The sequence below is a fragment of the Hordeum vulgare genome, chromosome 4H, assembly GCF_904849725.1.
Source record: "Hordeum vulgare subsp. vulgare chromosome 4H, MorexV3_pseudomolecules_assembly, whole genome shotgun sequence".
Classification (NCBI taxonomy): domain Eukaryota; kingdom Viridiplantae; phylum Streptophyta; class Magnoliopsida; order Poales; family Poaceae; genus Hordeum; species Hordeum vulgare.
Genome location: NC_058521.1, coordinates 311,104,747 through 311,118,821, shown reverse-complemented (window position 1 = coordinate 311,118,821; position 14,075 = coordinate 311,104,747).

Below are 14,075 nucleotides of genomic sequence, written 5' to 3'. Positions count from 1 at the left end.
CAATACTTATTGACATCCATGAAGTCAATGATAATTCTTCATTTCCCGCTATCCTTTCTATGACGCCCACGATTTAATAGTATGCTAATCATACACGCAAATGCGTACATTCAAACTCAAGGACTCACGGGAAGATATCACAACACAACTCTAGACACAAATAAAACAATACAAGCTTCATATTACAAGCCAGGGGCCTCGCGGGTTAGAATACGGAATCTCGATAAACACACGAGTCAGCGGAAGTAACAATATCTGAGTACAGCCATAAACATGGGGTGCCTTAGAGAAGACTAGCACAAAAGATACACGATCGAACGAGGCGAGGCCTCCTGTCTGGCAACCTCCTAACTACTCCTAATCTTCAGCGGCCTCCACGAAGAAGTCACCATCGGATGGCAGGCGTCGGCAGGAAACTCCATCTCCTAGGCTCCATCATCTGGTCGCAGCAACGGGTCAAGGGGACAAAGGGGGAGAAAAGCAACGGTGAGTACTCATCCAAAGTACTCGCAAGACATACATCAAAACTAAACTATGTATGCATCAGTATCAAAGAAGGGGGCGGGGGTTATATGTGGACTGACTGCAGCAATGCGAGGAAAGGGGGAGAAGGCCTAGTCCTATCGAAGACTAGCATCTTCAAGGGTCTTGCAGCAATATACGAGAGTAGAGCAAGGTAACACAATTAATAGTCATATTGTTCCAGCAATATTAATATGAGGTCATGCCCGGAGATCCTTCCTCGACTCCCTGCGAGGAAACAATCCTAGGGCAACAAACCCAGTTAAGTAACAATTGTAGTTGTATAAGATAAGGGCACAACTCCAAGTTGTCTTGTAACCGTGGACATGGCTATCCGAATATTTAATTTTCACCCGTGGATCGGTGCACCAATTTTCCCGTCATGCTGGATAACACTCTGGCCGAACACACATTTCTGGGTCATGCCCGACCTCGGAATATCGACTCGTCGCAGCACCACCTAAGCCCAGTAGAGAGGCCAGCCCGCCGGTCTAACTCCTAAGCACAAAGGGGTCGTGGGTCCACTTTCCCTCTGCGCTCCTGCATGATGCAAGGGCGGCCGATGTCAGTCGTAGCACCCCTTAATACAAGAGCGATGCATCTTGGGACCACTCGGGTGCGCGCCGCTACATTGCTGACGTCTCAAGGCTTCGGCTGATACCACGACGTCGAGAACCCATAATTCTTCCAGCGTATTCGGTTAGTGCGAAAAGGTCTCCGACCAACCCAGATCCAATACCCAAATCCATTATTATTTTAAATATGTCATCGACACAAACACGTGGGAATCCACCCGCCTAACATCTATTCATCAAAGATCCTAGTAACATGGCCAAGTAACTGTGTGGTAGAAACATCAGGGGGAATCCGAGGTATCACCCTTGTTGGATTCCGAATGATGTATTCGTCAAGGTGGGCCCAGAGGAATCACCCTCGATGGTCCCATACTTGAGGGGTTGCACGACAGAGGCATCAACGGGAATGGTTAAAGAGGAATCACCCTCGATAACCACGATCGACTAGTTGTACTACACAGATATCATCAGGAGTACTTCATGAGGTGTCACCCTCGGTACCTGATAGTATCTCTGTAGCGTCGGACAACTAAAGGGGGGTGTAAGTGTTGTGCCGGGTCTGGCTCGTCGATCAGGGATCGAGACTTGAAAACAAAGCGGGGCAACAGGACTACAGGGTCGGAGGGGATGACTGCTCCGCCTATACTAAACAGTTTTAAAGTGCGGTACTGAAGGTAACAGTTCATCAAAAATAGGCTATACATCAGATATAGGAGCTAACTACAATAGTAGCAAAATTCTAATGCAAGCAGTAGGAAGAAAGACATAGGCGATATAGGAATGATCAAGGGGGTTTGCTTGCCTTGTTTCTTTGCAGCAAAGGGCTGATCGGCATGGTCGATGATGTAACCGGCAGCAACGTCTGTCTCGGGATCTATCGGTAATAAGAGGGTGGAGAAACAATAAATAACACCAATAGCTGCAACACGAAGCGTGACATGGCAATATGCAAGCTAGGCATGAGCTAACGCAGTAACATCCGTCATAGACGGGTCGAAAGAATATCTGACGATATTTTCTGGGTCTCTAGCTACTACCGGTCATACTAAAAATGATGGAAAACTTCCACGTTTGCTATGCTAGGGACGCGTGACTAACGAATGGACTACGTATTCGGGTTCCTCTCGTTCTACTGATCAACTTTCATGCTGAAAATATTTTGATCTAACTTATGGTTTATTGTATATTATTTTTTAAAGTTTTATTAATATTTAGGAATTAAAAACAGATTTAATTAATTCAATTAAATGCAATTATGACATCAGCATGATGCCATGCTCACATCAGAAGTTGACTGGTCAACTGACCAGTGGGTCCTACGTCTCATTTAGTGGGGGACCCACGTGTCATACTCTAATAAGATAATTTAATTATCCTAATTAACATAATATCTTAATTATCTATTTAATTAATTAACTAATGAATTAAATAATTTATCTATTTATCTCTTTATTTATTTTATTAATAAAAACATATATTTTTTTATATTTATTTTCTTTTTTATGTTTTTTTCTTTTTCTACATACCTGCATACATACTCAATACATACATACATACATGCACATCTATACATACATACATAAACATACATACATAAACATACATATATCACCATTTTTATTTTCTTTAGATCACAACTCTCTCTCTACCAACTCTCTCCCAACTCACTAGCATCTCTCTCAACAGAGACAAAGGAGGCAACCTCCACCTCCACACACAGGAAATCATTGGCGTCGGGACGAGGCGGTGAATGCCGGAACGGAACACGAACGGGGGGGAAGAAGGAGAGGGTGGCCGGAGCCGCGGTGCCTCACCACCGTTGCTGAGGAAGCAGAGGCTCGGTGTAGAGGTAGACCGGCGGGGAGGAGGTTGAGGAAGAGGATGCCGGTGGATCCGGCGTGGCGGAGCCCGGGACGGGGCGGAGGCGTCGCCGGCGTGGCCCCAGCGCGGCCCCGGTGCTGGGCCGGCGTGGAGCTTCGTTGATGGCCGGAGGCGGTACGGGGCTGTCCCTGGGCATGGGGGCATCGGCCCATGCGAGGCCGGAGGTGGCCGAAACGGCGGGAGGAGGCGTCGGTGAGGCGCAGTGGCTGGAGGGGCGCGGTGGTGCTGGTGGGAATGGGAGAGGGGCTCGGCGAGACAAGGCGGATCTGGGGGCGCTGCATGGGGAGGGTTGGCAGTGCGCAAGGGAGAAGGCAGAGGCGAGGCTAGCGCTAGGGTTACGGGGGCGCTCGGCAAGCGCGGGGATCCAGGAGCGGGCGCTGGGTGAGGCAACATGCGAGCGAGAGAGAGAGGAGCGGGGCGTCGTGGGGAAACTGGGGCGTGGGGACGGGGCCACGTGATGAGGGGCTCGGTCCCTCGTTGCCACAGGTGGGCGGCAGGGGGTGGGGAGGGCTTGGGAGCGCTAGGGTTTGGGATTAGAGGGGGGTTTTTATACCTCCCCAATTTTAGGTGGGCTGGCTGGGTCATTTTGGCCTAGTTTGGCCCACGGGGTTTGATTTTTTGTTTTTTTATTCTTTCCTTTTAATTTCTGGTTTAGGTTTTATTTTATTTTAGCGCAATAAACCCTCAAATTAATATGTCCTAAAGGATAATTCTCCTAGGTAATGTCCGACACACCCGAACATTATTATTACGACTTTCAAAAACTTTTACCGCTGGACTTAAATTATAAATCTAAATTCGAACTGCTTTGCACTAACGCGAGATTAACGATAGCAAAACACGGTGACATGGCATCCTTTGTATAGGTTTACTGAAGCAACAGTTGATGATGTCACAACTCTCCCCTACTAACAAGAATTCTCGTCCCGAGAATTAAGAGGTAGAAGGAAAGAGCTCGGGGTATTTATCACGAAGATGATCCTCGCGTTCCCAAATGACTTCATCTTCAGAATGATTTGACCATTGCACTTTAAGGAACTTGGTGACTTTGCCACGAGTCTGACGTTCGGCCTAGTCGAGAATGCGAACCGGATGCTCTTTATAAGAGAGGCCTTGTTGCAGCTCAAGCATATCATGGTCCACTGCTTGAATATGATCCTTGAAGCAGCGGCGGAGCTGAGACACATGGAAGACGTCGTGAACTTGAGAAAGGTTCGCCGTCAGTTCCAATCTATAAGCCACTCTTCCACGCCTTTCGAGAACAGTGAAAGGACCAATATAGCGAGGAGCTAACTTGCCCTTGGTCTCAAAATGATGTGCACCTCTCATTGGTGTGACATGAAGATAAGCCTTTTTGCCAGGTTAATAGACCATATCTTGATAATGATGGTCATACTGACTCTTCTGACGAGACTGGGTAGCCTTCAGATTCTCATGAATAACGCAGACTAGATCTCTAGCATGCTGGATAATATCCGAACCCAAGAGTGATCGGTCCATTGAACGGTGGTTCTGGAATACCATACGAAGCCAAGTGTAAAGGATACTTTGAATTCAAAGATGTACAGGAGAGTCAGGTTTCAATCCTGTGGAACTTTGGGTTATAGGTCCACCATGTGGGCCAGGAGTGGGTAGAGGGGTGACATATTATATGGTCTTGGTATCAAGACATGTCAGAGGATAACTTGTCAGTTATGTTGGCAATAACGTCTGTACCAAGGGTGGGGGACGAATAGAACCATTTTTCCTCCTCGTTGAAATGAGGCGGACCAATAGGCAAGGCTCTCGTCCACCGGCGGCTACCGGAATGTTATCCACAATAGTGATAGGGTCTTGCTGACAGAGTAGTATACCGAGATTTTTACCTAAGCAGGGAATTAACACTGCTTAGATAAGTTATGCAACTAGAAAGGTCAAACAGACCAATGGGAAGATAATGTGTTCACACACGCAAGTATTAAAGTATACCATTCCCAAGGAAAACATAGAGTATGGTATACATGATAGGTCATCAAGTACATAACATTTTTGATAAAGAGGCAAGAAGAATCATGTTGTTTACCCATACCACGCAGTCTGGATAACTGATCAGGAACAATTTAGCATTGCGCTTCCAATGTTCGTGTTGAAATTGGAAGTACCACATCCGTGCTTCGGGGTAGCATCGACATGGTCATCAGATAAAGGTTGGACTTTGGGTGCACAAAGAATTCATCAAAAACAACTTATAAAATAATCCATATAGTTTCTGCATGGAACATGGCGAATCTTACATATGGGAGGATTTATAACAATAGATCCTTCGACCCGGTGTGCCAGACAAGACATCACCATACCAGGTTACCTAAAGACCAAAGTTATAATTATTGGGAAAATGTTCCAACCATCATATCTGCCTAAGATTCAGATCTGATTTGTGTCGAGACACCTCAGACTCAAGATGACTGAGAAGAAAGATGAAGATGCAAGATTATCATGATATGAGCTACACAAGTAATACTTGAATCATGAGTTTGATTTAAGACATATGAACACAATGTCAAGACATTCATGCCCACATAGAATTCTTACAAAGAAATATAAGTGAGTTTTGATTTGAGAACCATCATCGAGGATATCAAGGCCCTTGCATAAGCCTCGATTAGCTCTTATGAAGAAACCTCTTTTCCTTGATCAAATCAGTCAGTGGCATGGCGTGCTAAGAGAAGTTATATGAGCCGAAGATAACAAATCTTCAAAACATATAACACTTCGCACCTGCGTGTATGATTTGGTATTTCCCAAGAGGAAGCGAAACAAAACTTTCACATACTCACGGCGGAAAGAGTGTACGTGAACTTTGGGAAATACACTTCTTCTACCCAAGATATTCTTCATGAGCTAGGCACAAGGATAATGCTTTCAAGAGCTTCATCATGGGACAAGGAGAAGTTGAGGGTGTGGCCGATGGGCTCAGCAACAATTCCTATAGATTTTGACAGGGATGAATTTCCAATATTATAATATCAACGATATAGCATTTGTCAAATCAAATGGTATAATGTCGCATGCTCGAGGGAACAACAACAATTAAACATTGGTCGAAGGGTGGACTCGGAAATACGGAAGGGGTAGCACAAGCAATGCCAAAATGATGAGTGAACACCCAACACACTAAGAATGAAACGATCAGTTGTTAACCTCAAGGCAATAGGGTTGCCAGAAGTATTGGAATCACACATCGGAGTTCACTTGTTGGTATTCCGGTTTGAAGCAAAAAACGGGACCAAGAAATGAATGGTGATGGCGAGAAGTATTACTATATCAAGAATTCTTAAGACGTGTGCAATTCGCACGACATTCTTGACATAAAAGATAGTAATATTCCAATGTACAAGATAACATAAGCCGAGTAGCAAGGAACTTAAGGGACAACACAAAACATGATCAAGTTTGTGTTGGAGGGAAGGCAATAAGGTTTTTCGATTGTAACACAGATCATCGATGGCCAAGGATTGTCGTTCTCATCATGCATCCGATCGTTGCCCTGGAAGAGCTCAGAATGCTGATGATGATCACCACACATTTGTCAAGAAGTTTCACGAAGATGTAATTGATCAGCGACGACATCAAGCAAAGGAATGGTGGAGGGAAAGGTTGTCAGATCCATAGATAAGATCGCTAGCTTAGAAATGAGAGTGCCTTTCAGGACAATGTGGAAATCTTGATGCAAACTCAGTGCACTGTTGGAAACGTGTCCCATGGATGAAAGACATATTTAGCATGGTCAAGCTTTAGCATGACGATGATGATGTAGCCTAAAAACTTGGAAAGACATGATTGAGTACAACTCATAAGCAAGGAAGATTATTAAGAGTTGTTGGATCACAATGCCTACTCGATTCAGTTATCGCTATACTAGCATGTCCAATGACCCACAACATGAGGAAACCGGAATTAGTGAGATGTCATAGTTGATGAGGAGCTCATAAGAAGTTATATAGCTCCAAGATATTTTTGAGATACTAGGGACAGTACTCGGAGGTAGATCAACATTACAGTTTGGACCGATGTATGGATCTGAAGAAGACAAGTACTTTAACTCGTATGAGAATAAAATCAAGGTAGGATAACATGGTCGGAACCACGATTGCAAAGGACAAGATCACATGTACCAGATTTAAACCACAGAATGAATGATGATTGATACGACAAGTTTTTTTGATAGGATCAACGTCGTTTCCATGGGCATGAACACAAAGTTCAAGCTCGACTCCCACTTTATCAACGCATCACCTGCCATTTACTCCTTTCCTTTGATCAGGTTGTAACTATGAAAGGATATTCGGCAAAGCATCAGAAGAGTAAGACTCACGAAAACTTTTCGAGTCATATTGATTTAGGAAGGCATAGGTTCAACCCGTCGAGGCATCTTAGGAACATATACCACAAACTTCAAAATTAGTCAACACATGCTTGAAGAGCATGGCTGACCAGGGCATATGATACAACTTTTCAGAAGGAGACGACACAATTTACCAATGTCATTATGTATCAGGGGAACAATATCACGAGAATTCTAAATGTAAAGGATGCCATCGGATAATAACCCAGCAATGGGTCTGGCAGTCCACAAGGGACCTGATGTGAGCATCGATACTTAATCAGAGGAAGACAGGATACAAGGAATCGGGTTATTGAACATCTGAAAAGTATTGATACTTAATTACGAAAGGAATTAGGATTTCCAGGTTGGTGTATCATAACCAGATGCTCCGATCAAATTCCAGTAAGTTGAATGAACTTAGATGGACAACCAACCAAAGTTGATTTGTCGAGAACCAGCTGTGTCTGGAAGGACGTTTGAGGAGGAAGATAATTTATGACTCACAACAGATGATTGTGTGAATTCACACCAAGGTAGAATCAATAAGATCATAGGAAATTCACAAAAGGATTTTAATGAATGCGGCTAGACATATGGATTTAACCATAATGCAAGCAGGTGAGAAGGTCAAGAGCAATAGGCTACCGAGGATTCCGGAAGATCGAATAGCAGTTCGAAGAACTTTCGAAACCCATGACAACTAATGATGGACGAATTCCCAATAAGATAATTCGTTGCATCTCGTAAAAAAATAGCAATTGGAGAAGAAGTATGAACGACATTTGTATGTAGTCATCCATAGTGGTAGACGGAGGAAGGGAAATTGCAAGAGCGATGGGCACAAGTTCTCGATAGAATCATACGAGAGAATCATCGGAGTCTTGTGACGGATCAACTCATCGTCTGGAATACGGGGCCCTCCGGGAGGAAATATTTACGAGAACCTAGAGTCAAAGTTAGCAAAATCTTTATCCCGAAAGAGAAGAGAGAGTAGAGTAGAGAGTATAAAAAAGGAGTAAAAGATACTAATACCAGCCAATTGAGATGTGGGCCCATAAGCCACATCATCAGTGTTAGTAAATTTTTCAAACACTAGACTCAATTTAGGCCAAGGAGTTGGAAATGGGGCTATCTACAGGCAGTCAGCTCTGATACGAACTTGTGACACCGTCGATTTAATAGTACGCTAATCATACACGCAAATGCGTACGATCAAACTCAAGGACTCACGGGAAAATATCACAACACAACTCTAGACACAAATAAAACAATACAAGCTTCATATTACAAGCCAGGGGCCTCGAGGGCTAGAATACGGAAACTCAATAAACACACGAGTCAGCGGAAGCAACAATATCTGAGTACAGACATAAACATGGGGTGTCTTAGAGAAGGCTAGCACAAAAGATACACGATCGAACGAGGCGAGGCCTCCTGCCTGGGAACATCCTAAGTACTCCTGATCTTCAGCGGCCTCCACGAAGAATTTACCATCGGGATGGCAGGCATCAGCAAGAAACTCCATCTCCTAGGCTCCATCACGTGGTCTTAACAATGGGTCAAGGAGACAAAGGGGAGAAAAGCAACGGTGAGTACTCATCCAAAGTACTCGCAAGACTTACATCAGAACTAAACTAAGTATGCATCAGTATCAAAGAAAGGGGGTTTATATGTGGACTGACTGCAGCAATGCGAGGAAAGGGAGAGAAGTCCTAGTCATATCGAATACTAGCATCTTCAAGGGTCTTGCAGCAATAGACGAGAGTAGAGAAAGGTAACACAATTAATGGTGATATTGTTGCAGCAATATTAATATGAGGTCACGCCCAGAGATCCTTGCTTGACTCCCTGCGAGGAAGCAATCCCAAGGCAACAAATCCATTTAAGTAACAATTGTAGTTGTATAAGATGAGGGCACAACTCCAAGTCGTCCTGTAACCGTGGACACGACTATCCGAATAGTTAATTTTCATTCCTGCAAGGGTGTGTTGGAAATATGCCCGACAGGCAATGATAAATAGTTATTATTATATTTCATGTTACAAAGATAATCGTTTATTATCCATGCTATAATTGTATTGAATGAAAACATAGATACATGTGTGGATACATAGACAAAATAATGTCCCTAGCAAGCCTCTAGTTGGCTAGCCAGTTGATCAAGGATAGTCATGGTTTTCTGACTATGTGCAAGTGTTGTCACTTGATAACTGGATCGCATCATTAGGAGAATCATGTGATGGACTAGACCCAAACTATGAACGTAGCATATTGATTGTGTCATTTTATTGCTATTGTTTTCTGTGTGTCAAGTATTTATTCCTATGACCATGAGATCATATAACTCACTGGCACCGGAGGAATACCTTGTGTGCATCAAACGTTGCAACGTAACTGGGTGACTATAAAGGTGTTCTAGAAGTATCTCTGAAGGTGTCCGTTGAGTTAATATGGATCAAGACAGGGATATGTTGCTCCGTGTGACGGAGAGGTATATTGGGGCCCACTCGGTAATACAACATCACACGCAAGCCTTGCAAGCAATGTGACTAAGTGTAAGCCATGAGATCTTGTATTACGGAATGAGTAATGAGACTTGCCGGTAACGAGATTGAAATAGGTAGGCGGATACCTACGATCGAATCACGGGCAAGTAACATACCGAAAGACAAAGGGATTGACATACGGGATTATATGTTTCCTTGACACTAAGGTTCAACCGATAAGATCTTCATAGAATATGTAGGATCCAATATGGGCATCCGGGTCCCGCTATTGGATATTGACCGAGGAGTGCCTCGGGTCATGTCTACATAGTTCTCGAACCCGCAGGGTCTTCACACTTAAGGTTCGATGATGTTTTAGTATAATTAAGTTATATATGTTGTTACCAAATGTTGTTCGGAGTCCCAGATGAGATCCCGGAAGTCACGAGGGTTTCCGGAATGGTCCGGAAACGAAGATTGATATATAGGATGGTTTCATTTGGTCACCGGAAAGTTTCTAGTAATTCCGGTAGTGTACCGGGAGTGACGAATGGGTTCCGGGTGTTCACCGGGAGGGCCCCACCCACCCGGGAGTGAGCCCAAGGCCCTAGGTTGGCACCGCAACTCCTAATTGGGCTGGTGGAGTCAGCCCAAGAGGACTATGGCGCCATATAAGAAAATCCCAGAAGAAAAGAAAAATAAAAAGGAAAGAGGGAGGTGGGAAGGAAGAGGAGGACTCCTCCTTCCCAAACCGAGTTGGAGGAGGAGTCCTCCTCCTCCTAGCGACCGGCACACCTTGAGGGCCTTGTCCCTCAAGGCTAGCCCCTCCCCCTCCCTCCTATATATAGTGGTGGTTTAGGGATTTTTGAGACACAACTTTGCCACGTGCAACTCTAGCCTATTCCACATAGTTTTACCTCTAGATCAGATTTCTGCGGAGCTCGGTCGGAGCCCCGCAGGAGTAGATCATCACCACCACAGGAGCGCCATCAAGCTGCCGAAGAACTCATCTACTTCTTTGTCTCGCTTGCTGGATCAAGAAGGCCGATATCATCGTCGAGCTGTACATGTGCTGAACGCGGAGGTGCCGTCCGTTCGGCGCTAGATCTGAACAGATCGTGGGACGGATCGTGGGACGGTTTGTGGGACGGTTCGAGGGACGTGAAGATGTTGCACCACAGCAACCACGTTTCTTAACGCTTCCCTCTATGCAATCTACAAGGGTACGTAGATCTAATCTCCACTCGTGGATAGACATCACCATGATAGGTCTTCTTGTGTGCTACTGCGACAACACACCTTCCCTGACAACAGCGCCAGGAATCCTGCTGCTACGGGCTACGCCTTTAGGGACTTCCTTGGAAAATATGCAAAGGATTTCCCCACGGCCTTGGATCCTTGCATTGGTGTTCCCTTGAATAGGAAAGGGTGATGTAGCACAGCGGCGGTAAGTATTTCCCTCAGTTTGAGAACCAAGGTATCGATCAAGTGGGAGGCGCACGTCGAGTCACAAGTACCTGCCAAACACAAAGAGCTTGCACCCAACGCTATGAAGGGGTTGTCAATCCCTTATAGATTGTTTGCAAAGTGAGAGCTAAAAGGAAAAAGTAAACAAAGGAAAGTAAAAGTGAAAGTGGAGACGATAGTTGTGAATAGAAACGGGGGCCGTAATGTTCACTAGTGGCTTCTCTCATGAAAGCAAGTAGACGGTGGGTGAATGAATTACTGTCAAGCAATTGATAGAACCGCACAAAGTCATGACGTTATCTATGGCAATGATTATATCTAAAGGCATCATGTCCATAACAAGTAGACCGATACTTTCTGCATCTACTACTATTACTCCACATGTCGACCGTTATCCAGCATGCATCTAGTGTATTAAGTTCCTAAGAACAGAGTAACGCCTTAAGCAAGGTAACATGATGTAGATGGACAATCTCATATCTACGATAACAGCCCATCTTGTTACCCTTGATGGTAACAACATGATGCGTTCCTTGCTGCCCCTTCTGTCACTTGGAAAGGTCACCACACGGTATGAACCCAAAACCAAGCACTTCTCCCATTGCATGAATCATAGATCTAGTTGGCCAAACAAAACCCAAGACTCGGAGAGACTTACAAGGATATCAAATCATGCATATAAGAAATCAGCAAAGACTCAAATATAAATCATAGATAATCTGATCACAAATCCACAATTCATCGGATTACGACAAACACACCGTCAAAGAGGATTACATCGGAGAGATCTCCATGAAGATCATGGAGAACATTGTATTGAAGATCCAAGAGAGTGAAGAAGCCATCTAGCTACTAACTACGGACCCGTAGGTCTGAAGTGGACTACTCGCGAGTCATTCGAGAGGCGATGATGTTGATGTAGAAGCCCTCCAACTCCAAAGTCGCCTCCGGGAAGGCACCGGGAAGGGTCCCCAGATGAGATCTCGCAGAAACGGAAGCTTGCGGTGGCGGATAAGTGTTTTCGTGGATGCCCTGATTTTTTCTGGCATTTTAGTGAATTTATAGGCGAAGGAGCTAGGGCAGGGGAGCTCCAGGGGGCCACAAGCCTGGTAGTCGCCGCCCCCTGGTGGCGGCTACAGGGCTTGTGGCCCCCCTGTGGCCCTCCTGCCTTGGCCCTCAAGTCCCCCGATCATCTTCTGTTCTGGAAAAAATTATTTCGGGGATTTTATTCCGTTTGGACTCTGTTCCAAAATCAGATCTGAAAAGAGTCAAAAACACAGAAAAACAAGAACTGGCACTGGGCACTGAATTAATAAGTTAGTCCCAAAAAAGATATAAAAGGTATATAAAACATCCAAAGTTGACAAGATAACAGCATGAAACCATCAAAAATTATAGATACTTTGAGACTTATCAAACATCCCAAAGCTTTGAACTTCAAAACAATGAACTTCAAAACTCCTGCTCGTCCTCGAGTAGGAAAGTGATAAAGAGTGAATTTTTGATGCTTTCATGCTACCTAGCATAGATGTCCTTTGTAACCCCTCTTATGTCACGTGAATGTTCAGATCCATTAGATTCAAAACAAGAGTTTGCTATTGATGTGGAGACAATACTACTTCAAGCAAACTAGCAAGGTAATCATGAACTTCAAAATAACAAGGCCAAAAGAAAGTTATCCCTACGAAATCATATAGTCTGGCTATGCTCTATCATCCTTGCACAACGAATTTAAATCATGCACAACCCCGGTATTGGCCAAGTAATTGTTTTCACACCTTTACTTTCTCAAACTTTTTCAACTCTCACACAATACATGAGCGTGAGACATGGTTTTAGCACTATAAGTGAAATGGAGTGTGGTGGAGGTTGCAAGACAAACAAGGAGAAGATGGTCACATTAACTAGGCATATCAATGAGCTATGGAGATTCTCATCAATAGATATCAATGTGAATGAGTAGGGACTGCCATACAAATGATGCACTAGAGCTAACAGTATGTGAAAGCTCTTAGAGAAAACTAGTGGGTGTGCATCCAACTTGCTTGCTCACGAAGACCTAAAGCTTATTTGGGGAAGCCTATCATTTGAATATACAAGCCAAGTTATATAATGAAAATTTCCCACTAGCTATATGGTGGTGACAAAACGGGAGACTCTCAATCATGAAGATCATTGTCCCTTCTCTCTTTTTCTCTCCTTTTTTGGTGGGCTCTTTCGCCTCTTTTTATTTATTATTTATTTATTATTTATTTTTATTTTGGTGGGCATCTTTGGCCTATTTTTGTAAATGGGCTTCGCTGGCCTCTTTTATTTCCTCACATGGGACAATGCTCCATCAATGATGATCATCACACTTACAACTCAAAACTTAGAGCAATGATGACTCTATATGGAATGCCTTCGGTAGTGTACCATGACAATGATCTAGCATGGCATAGACATTAATGGAAACATCATGCTAGTTATCTTACGATCATGCAATGGCAATGTAGAAGTGGTGGCACATGTCATGGTGGTAGTTGCATGGCAATATATCTCGGAACGGCTTTGAAAAAGCCATAGTAGGTAAGTATGGTGGCAGTTTTGAGGGAGGCTATATGGTGGGTTTTGTGCACCGGCGAAAGTTGCACGACACTAAAGAAGATAGTGATGGTGGAAGGTGAAAGTGCATCTAAACCATGGACTCAACATTAGTCATGAAGAACTCATATACTTGTTGCAAAAGTTTTAGTAGTAATCGAAAAAAAGCATTCAACGCATACTCCTAGGGGAAGG